Source organism: Octopus sinensis, linkage group LG1 (assembly GCF_006345805.1).
Source record: "Octopus sinensis linkage group LG1, ASM634580v1, whole genome shotgun sequence".
Lineage (NCBI taxonomy): Eukaryota > Metazoa > Mollusca > Cephalopoda > Octopoda > Octopodidae > Octopus > Octopus sinensis.
The window spans coordinates 124705568-124715567 of NC_042997.1; the positions used below are offsets into that span (position 1 = coordinate 124705568).

Genomic DNA, 10000 nt, shown 5'->3' on the forward strand with positions numbered 1-10000 from the left:
TCAAACCACACGTTAGTTTCTTGGGAAATGTATGTGCGCATTTGTTAATATAGTCCTAGACGTCAGGGTGGTCACGGTTGTAATGCTTATCGTTATAGATCTGCCCGACCTTACATCACCTGAAGCTAAAGAACAATGACAGTAAGCTATAATAAAATGTTTTTTACCGCTCTAGTGATTCGTGGGTGGGAACATAAGGAAAGAAACAGTAAGGCGCAGGAGTGGCTGTGTGGTGAGTAGCTTGCTTACCAACTGCATGGTTTCGGGTTCAGTCCCACTGCATGGCACCTTGGGCAAGCGTCTTCCACTATAGCCTCGGGCCGACCAAAGCCTTATGAGTGGATTTGGTAGACGGAAACTGAAAGAAGCCCGTCGTATATATGCATACATACATATATGTATGTGTGTATGTGTGTGTGTATGTGTGTATGTATGTGCGTGTTTATGTGTTTTTGTCTCCCCCAACATCGCTTGATAACCGATAGTGGTGTGTTTACGTCCCCGTAACTTAGCGGTTCAGCTAAAGAGTCGGATAGAATAAGTACTAGGTTTACAAAGAATAAGTCCTGGGGTAGATTTGCTCGACAAAAGGCGGTGCTTCAGCATGGCCGCAGTCAAATGACTGAAACAAGTAAAAGAGTAAATGAGTAAAAGAGTAAAATTAAACTAGTTTCTAACAGGAAAAACGACCGTCCTGAAAACATTTCCCACGTTTCTGCTGTCTAGCACCACAATTATACTACCAAACTTAATGCGAGTGTAGATGCTACTGTGTGTCAATCAATCATCTCACGGATATCGATTATTCTAGTCTGTTTGAGTATTATTATACCACGACAGACCTATATCAAAACAAACTACTCTTATCAAAATTCATTTTACAATGATAAATAGAGATTTCGAGGTAAAATCTAAAATTTTGCCAAAACCACCAAAAGCTGCAGTTTTCAATTGTAATTGTCAGTTCTGATTAGGTCATATGTCTCAGTCATTTTTTAATAATCACTGTATATATAATCACTGATTATAGAAATTATTTGTAATTGGAGAAAGAACTTAGTACGAATGAGAAAAGAGATAATTTTCGGCGCAGTATTACACTAAACTAACAAAGAAACTGAATAAGCTACATTTATAGAAAGTATACAGTTTTATTATTGAGATTTCAAATTATAATTCAAATTTGGGGAAATGATTCGTCTGGCAGCCGATAAAGCATGGTTTATGCACAATTGTTCTCATATTTGTTGTATTAGTTACATAAGTGCGATCTCTCCAGAGTCGGGTGCATCACCACCACCAATATTCACGATAACAAGAACAACGTCAGAAACAGACATTATTACAGAAACCAAGCTATGATAATATAAGGCGGCGCGCTGGCAGAATTGTTAGCACGCCGGGCGAGATGCTTAGCGGTATTTCGTCTGCCGCTACGTTCTGATTTCAAATTCCGCTGAGGTCGACTATGCTTTTCATCCTGTCGGGGTCGATTAAATAAGTACCAGTTACGCACTGGGGTCGATGTAATCGACTTAATCCATTTGTCTGTCCTTGTTTGTCCTCTCTCTGTTTAGCCCCTTGTGGGTAGTAAAGAAATAGGTATTTTGGGGTCGATTAAAAAGTACCAGTTACGCACGGGGATCGATATAATTGACCTAATCCCTTCGTGTGTCCTTGTTTGTCCCCTCTGTGTGTGGCCCCTTGTGGGCAGTAAAGAAATAAGAAGCCAAGCTAAATTAATACTGTCTACTCTGTATTAGTTGTTATTGTCGCTGTTGTTGTTGTTGATACTGCTGTTCTTGTTGCCGCATGTTCTGTGGTTATTTCTGTTGTTATTAATGCCGTTCAGATCTTACTCTTTTACTCTCTTACTTGTTTCAGTCATTTGACTGCGGTCATGCTGAAGCACCGCCTTTAGTCGAGCAAATCGACCACAAGACTATTCTTTGTAAGGTTAGTACTTATTCTGTCGGTCACTTATGCCGAACCGCTAAGTTACGGGGACGTAAACACACTAGCATCGGTTGTCAAGCGATGTTGGGTGGAGGGGGGGAAAACACAGGCGCACAGACACACACACACACATACATATATATACATATATACGACGGGCTTCTTTCAGTTTCCGGCTACCAAATCCACCCACAAGGCTTTGGTCGGCCCGAGGCTATAGTAGAATACACTTGCCCAAAGTGCCACGCGGTGGGATTGAACACAGCCACTCCTTTTAGTAATATTGTTTTTAGTTGTTATTACTATCAGTCTTGTTGCTGATACAGTTTTTGTTTCTCTTCCTGTTGATGTTGATGTTGTTATTGTTGTCGATGCTATTGTTGCTGTCTTCTTCTTCTTCTTCCAATCAAGACTCACGCCATTAGCCACAAAGAATAATCTCTAATTCGAGCCTACTCTAAGCTACTAAGAATGCGTTTGGCAACTTGAACATCCACCCAACACACGCCATAGACTGATGGTCGCACGGGCGCGAAAAGTACGTTGTGATCCTCATTCCGTAAACGGTGGCTTTTAACGGGTGGAGAGCTGAACCATCCTGGGGTACAGAGGATTCGCAATCTAGACTAGGGTCTGAAAGTTTACCACACCATGGTGGGTTACACCATGGTTCCTCTGCTTTGTGGCAGACGTAGGATGTAAGAGTGAGAGAAAGTTGTGGTGAAAGATTACAGCGGGATTCCCCGCTCCACTCCCCGTGGAGCTTAGGTGTTTTTGCTCAATAAACACTAACAATGCCCGGTCTGGGAATCGAAACCGCGTTCTTACGACTGCGAGTCCGCTGCCCTAACCACTGGGCCGTTGCGCCTCCACTTGATGCTGCTGTTGTTGCTACAGTTTTTGTTTCTCCTCCTGTTGGTGTTGCCGTTGTTATTGTTGTCGAGGCTATTGTTGCTGTTGTGGTAGGGGTGGCTATTTACCGCCAGCCAGTTCTGATCAGCCAAGCACTTAATCAAAAGTATTCCAATTGCAACCAGCCCGTCTTGTTAAAGAGACGTAGAATGACATTGATCAAAACGTCGCTTTCTTTTCTGTTTTTCAATTTGATTTCGTAGTTTCTATTCTCTTTTTTCTTTTATTTCCACGATATAATATATGAACGAGATTTGTCTGCCTTTTTTCATCTAACAGGTCAAACAGTCACATAGATGCTCTTTCCTAGCTTTACAATACACACATTAATACACACACACACACACACACACACACACATACAAACGCACAACCAGACACACTTTGTTATTGTGTTTCTTAAACTGAAATCTGCAATAACAACAACAACAACAACAACGATAGAAATAATAGCAATAACAACAATATCGACAGTGGCAACAATGATAGAGACACCATCAATAATACTATTGACAGAACTGTCGATGATTACAGATTGAATTCTAGGAGAGACAGAAAACCACGCACATTTCGCGGGTTAGAAAACAATCTGTGATATCGCACCCATTACTTGTTTCGTACATATTTTATGCAGAACAGATTATGTTTGTCTTGTGAGGATTCGAACTCAAGGATTAAACTGACATATTTAAGAGCAGTAAGGCATTTTGTTCGATATTCTACTGATTATTTTGTCCAATGATACGTAGGTCAAGTAACAGCAAGATTTACTTAGTATAATGATAGATAGATAGATAGATAGATAGAGAGAGAGAGAGAGAGAGAGAGAGAGGAGAGAGAGAGAGAGATAGATAGATAGATAGATAGATAGATAGATAGATAGATAGATAGATAGATAGATAGATAGATAGATAGATAGATTTCTTTATTGGCCACGCAGGCCTGAACACAGAAGGGACAAAATACAAAGTAGAGCTTTTCTTTTTGGGAAGAAGAGAAAGAAAAAAAAAGTGTCGAAATCCGATCAAAAGGGATCGTGAAAAGAAAGAAAAAAGTGGGGCCGATCAATAGGGATCGTGTAGCAAGAGATACTACACTTTGATCTTACAAAAAAGGCCGATATTCACATGTCCATATACTCATACGCACGCACGCACACATGCATATAGATATATATATATATATATATATGTACACACACATATATAAAGTGGAAGAGAGAAGAGGAAAATCCTGAGTGTATGTCTATTTTTCCTCTTATTTTGAATACGATGCTGATTCCCTGTTTTAGAATTATACATATTCAGAGACCAGATCGAGTAAGGTTACGGTCTACAGTGACATACACTTAGAAATATTTAGCATCGACCCCTGGCTTCAAGGGTGCCATCTCTCCATTACCCTGTATGTTTGACTCGGGAACCATTGCTGTTGGAGGATCCCCTGGATGCTGGGTCGCGGGATCATCGTATCTCCATACACGAATGATGCCTATTTTTTTACTACCCACAAGGCGCTTAACACAGAAAGGACACACAAGGACAGACAAACGGATTATGTCAGTTACATCGACCCCAGAGCGTAACTGGTACTTATTTAATCGACCCCGAAAGGATGAAAGGCAAAGTCGATCTCGGCGGAATTCGAACTCAGAACGTAGCGGCAGACGAAATACCTATTTCTTTATTACCCACAAGGGGCTAAACATAGAGGGGACAAACATGGACAGACATAGGTATTAAGTCGATTATATCGACCCCAGTGCGTAACTGGTACTTAATTTATCGACCCCGAAAGGATGAAAGGCAAAGTCGATCTCGGCGGAATTCGAACTCAGAACGTAGCGGCAGACGAAATACCGCTAAGCATTTCGCCCGGCGCGCTAACGATTCTACCAGCTCGCCGCCTTAACACGAATGATACCACTGTCATATTGTTACCATGCTATATGTATACCAGATGTATAGAGCCGTATACATGAACCGGGAGAAATGGATGGAATCGTAACTTGGCACCCGCAAAGTTAAGCCCATGCTTCAACTTCTCACACTGGACCAAAGTAGCGATGCAGGTGGGTATCTTTTAGCTCACACCAAACTTCCAGGAAATAAGATTTGTCACTGGCTGTAATTAGGCTCCGTATTCTCCGCGTGGCGTAAGAGGCAACGAAAAGGGGCAGGAGCGAGGGTACTGGAAATCCTCTCCTCCTAGTAAATCCATATTCCTAAAAAGGTAGCAAGAAAAAGACAAGGTTCGTGATACGGCGGGGATAAACCAGCATATTGTCGGGCACAACTGCTGATATTGGGGATTGCGTTTTATGCCTTGACCCGAGCATAGAACGAGGCTTGCCCCTTTGAGCTGGAAAATGAATGGAATGACTGGTGTGTGTCTTTCAGTGGCTACCCCTTCCTAAAAATGGGGAATAGGCTTGTGTATATATATGTGATCAGGTGGGTCATTCACACTCAGAAATATACCAGAAGAGGGATTTTCCAGCAAGTCTGAGAAGGAGAGACTAACACCTTGATGGTGTGTTACTTCTAAGTCGTCGTACCTTCACCTAAAAAAACATCTGGCGAGACAGGAGAGCATGCTTTGGGATTTCACATGAAAGGGATAGATACTGAGTGTCAGGGAAATCAATCGCCTTGCAACTCCCACTACGTGATAGCTTCTCAATTCTGTCACTGATGGTGTGCAGATATTCACAGAGGCTGATACACAGAAATATCTTGATCACAGTGTCGGTGAACTAGTAAAAATACTCTTCACTCACCACGTCCGTCTTTATATCGAAACTTTAAATGAACTGCTGAGATTGAGTGTTTGGCATCGAGAATGCTGCCAACTTCCCCCAACATGTGGTCAACTCCATCGGCAAGAAAATTACTCTCTCATTCTATAAAGAATATCGATGACCTGGAAACAACTCAACGAAAACAGTCTGAACAATCTCTTCTGAAGAACGTTCAAGTCGGAGACTATGGACAACTTCCAAAAGCCATTGTTGAAGCGGTGTTACAGGGTGCAATACTTGTTTCAGAAAGAATCTACAGAGTGACGAAGCATTCTTCACATTATAGTTCAGCATTGGATCATTTTCATCGAACTGCTGCTGCCAGATGAATCAGTTTTCCAGCAGTTTTTACAGTGAATAAATTGACACTGAATGTTCTTTTTGCAGAGAAAGTTGATGATAACTTGGTTAGAGAGGAAAATGTTTGTCCCCAACACTTTCAAGTGAGTCTATCATACTTCCTTTTCCAGAGAATAAAACTTAGAGATAAACCGACATCACATTACCTGACTGCTTTAGGCTAATAGTGACTTTTAGGAATATGTGCCTGATTGGAGCCTCTTTTCAAATACAAGTTTTTTGATGACCTCACCATCACTAACGAAGATCACAAAATGTTTACAGAGCTGCAACCTTTAGCAGGTATTGAGAGAAAATTTTTAATGCTGCTGGCGAAGGGCAGTAAGTACAAATACAGTACACATGGCAGTAAAGGTCGAAAAACTAAACAGAAAATAGCAACACAAACAGTAATAGCACAACAACGGAGTTATTACTAGTACTGCTTAGGACCAATTTCTTCAACCTTGGTTAAAAGAGCGCAGAAAAGAAGCTGACTAAAGCCTCTCTTTTGGCCTTCTCCAGGAGTCTGACCTTTCGTTTTGTGACGATGAGGATGAGAAAAAATCTCACGACAAATTGTTGGAATCAACGGAAAGGAGTGATAAGGAAAGAGAAAACTCTCTCTAACACCAGGAAACGCCCCAAAACAGACAAGGAAAAAGTGTGAGGGTGAGTCCCCCCTCTCTCCTTACGTTGCTTTTAAATTCATAGTTATTCATAAAAATTACTGAGAATGGTATGGCAATTTCTAGACAAATTCAGTTCATATTTACGAGGAGATGACATCGTTTTAAATTACATCAAATTGTGTCTATGTTTTACATATTTATTGAACTATTCTGTGGAATTATTGTAAGTTTTATAGATTTACCAAGTCCTAATATTTCGTAAAATGTCATTTTCTCCGTCCTCGATTATTTTATTCATATAATATTGAGCATCATTGTAATATTTTTATAATTTGTTTGTTGTATTTATAAATGATAACAAAAGTAAAATAATCCCACACAATGCTATGAGGTATTTCTCACATTGCATGCTCTGGGCACACATAACGCCGGAATCTGTATCAAACTTTAGAGATCATGTCAAATACCAGTCAAAATGTCTGGGCAGAATCCTCAGCACGCTGGAAAAAATGCTTAGCGGTATTTCGCCCGTCGCTACATTCTGAGTTCAAATTCCGCCGAGGCCGACTTTACCTTTTGGGATTGATAAATTAAGTACCAGTTGCGTACTGGGATAGATCTGATCGACTGGACCTCTGCCCCAAAATAACAGAAAGGATTATTATTATTATTATTATTTTATTATTATTATTATTATTATTATTATTATTATTATTATTATCATCATTATTATTATTATTATTATTATTATTATTATTATTATTATTATTATTATTATTATTATTATCATCATTATTATTATTATTATTATTATTATTATTATTATTATTATTATTATTATTATTATTATTATTATTATTATTGTTGTTGTTGTTGTTATTATTATTATTATTATTATTATTATTATTATTATTATTATTATATTATTATTATTATTCAGACAGCGAGCTGGTAGAATCGTTAGCACGCCGGGCGAAATGCTTAGCGGTATTTCGTCTGCCGTTACATTCTGAGTTCAAATCCGCCGAGGTCGACTTTGCCTTTCATCCTTTTGGGGTCAATAAATTATACGCACTGGGGTCGATGTAATCGACTTAATCCATTTGTCTGTCTTTGTTTGTCCTCTCCGTGTTTAGTCCCTTGTGGGTAGTACAGAAATAGGTATTTTGCCCGTCGCTACATTCTGAATTCAAATTCCACCGAGGTCGACTTCGCCTTTCATCCTTTTGGGATTGATAAATTAAGTACCAGTTGCGTACTAGAAAAGATCTGATCGACTGGCCCTCTGCCCCAAAATAGCAGAAAGGATTATTATTATTATTATTCTATGTTTGACTTTTGCTTTATATTTGTACAAGTTGGCTGCAAGTCTCACCCAGAGACCTCAAGAGACAACAGGGTTCGAAGTTCATGTTGTTGTTATGCTTAGTGTGCCATATATTTGGGGGGTGGGGGTATTGTACTAATGAATGTCTAAAAAAAGTTTTTTTTTCTTTTTTTAAACCGAAAATTATGTTTGTTTTAAACCTTGAGATTACATAGAAAGTATTTTGCGTAGGATATGAGCAGTTCCCATGAGCACTATCTTTTGAATTTCTGCCATTCTGGGGTTTCCTGGTATCTGAGTTAGGTAGCTATCAGCCTCTTTTGCTATCATTCCCAAGGCACCTATGACAACAGGTATTGTTTTAGTCTTCAGGTTCCACATTTTGCTGATTTCTATTTCAAGATCTTTATATTTGTTCAGTTCTTGGTAGGTCTTGACAGATACGTTTATATCGATTGGGACAGTCATATCAATGAGGAGGCATGTTCTTTGTTTGAAGTCTTTCAATATGATGTCTGGCCTATTCACATCTATCTTTCTGTCAGTTTGAATGGTGAAGTTCCAGAGGAGTGAGATGTGGTCATTTTCAAGCACTGGGGGTGGATTGTGTTCCCACCAGTTTTTTTCATGGGGCAAATCCAGGTTTTTACAGATTACCCAGTGAATATATTGTGCAGCTCTATCATGCCTGTTGAGATACTCTGTAGGCGCTAGAAGATTGCACTTGGAGACCACATGGTCAATGGTTTCATCTTGTTGCTTGCATACACGACACGTTGGACTGCTTCTGATCTTTAATATGTTGGCCTGGTAGTTTCTTGTTGGTAGGCATTGATCTTGAGCTGCTATGATAAACCCCTCTGTTTCAGACTTTAAGCCAGAGGCCATTAGCCATTGATGGGTCAGGGCTTTGTCAACATCTACATTATTTGCTCTGTTTGGGTATTTGCCATAGAGAGGTTTTTCTTGCCATTTATCATTTAGAATATCTAAGGCCGCAGATTTAGCACGGGTTTTCATGCGCTTAGCTTTTTCTGTGCCTGTTTCTTGTATGTCTATCTCTAATTCCGAAATTTGTTGTATTCGGAATTCACTTAGATATTCCTTTGCCTGTTTTGTTACTGAGTATGATGCTTTCTTGTTTTCATGTTTTGAGACAAATTTTAACATCCAGTCCTCAGAGTTTTTCAGGTAGGTGTCTAGGCCAATTGTAGCAATCTTCATTGTTATTGCCAGTTGTAAAAGTCCACGGCCTCCCTCTTTTCTTGGCAGATAAAGTCGTTCTGTATCTGCCTTAGGGTGGTGCATTCTATGCATTGTCAACAGTTTTCGTATTTTTCTGTCAAGATTACATATTTCAGCAATTGACCAGTTAACGATATTGAAACTGTAAGTCACGACTGGTATGGCTAATGCATTGATCGCTTCGATCCTGTTTCTCGCATTCAGCTCTGTCTTGAGTATTGCTCTTACTCTGCGATAGCATTCTCTCCTGATCCTTTCCTTCATCTCTGAATGCCTTATTCCTTCTCCTTCAATTACCCCTAGATACTTGTAGTTCTCTGCTGGGTCTAATTCTTTTATGACATTCTGCTGGTCAAGGTTAACGTTAGATGTTTCTGTCATTTTTCCTTTGATAAAGGTAGCTTTTGCGCACTTATCGAGGCCAAATTGCATTCTGATGTCATCACTGAATTGTTTGACAATCGCTAGTAAACCCTTGAGTTGTTGGTCATTTTTTGCAAAGAGCTTTAAATCATCCATGTAAATGAGATGATTTATATTTTTATCAAACATTTTATATCCGTTATTATTATTATTATTATTATTATTATTATATTATTATTATTATTATTATTATTATTATTATTATTATTATAATTATTATTATTATTATTATTATTATTAAGGCAGCGAGCTGGTAGAATCATTAGCACGCCGGGCGAAATGCTCACCGTTATTTCGTCTGCCGCTACGTTCTGAGTTCAAATTCCGCTGAGGTCGTCTTTGCCTTTCATCCATTCGGAGTCGAAT

General features: G+C 39.3%; 1 long non-coding RNA gene across 1 annotated transcript in view; it reads left to right on the forward strand.

Annotated features, from left to right (window-relative positions):
- The window catches only part of LOC118764046, a 15695-nt gene extending 6690 nt beyond the window's left edge, over window positions 1-9005 (forward strand). Inside the window, exon 4 of the long non-coding RNA XR_004999841.1 lies at window positions 8995-9005. This is a non-coding gene — a long non-coding RNA (uncharacterized LOC118764046). The remainder of the gene's footprint in view (window positions 1-8994) is intronic.
- The last annotated feature ends 995 nt before the right edge of the window (window positions 9006-10000 follow it).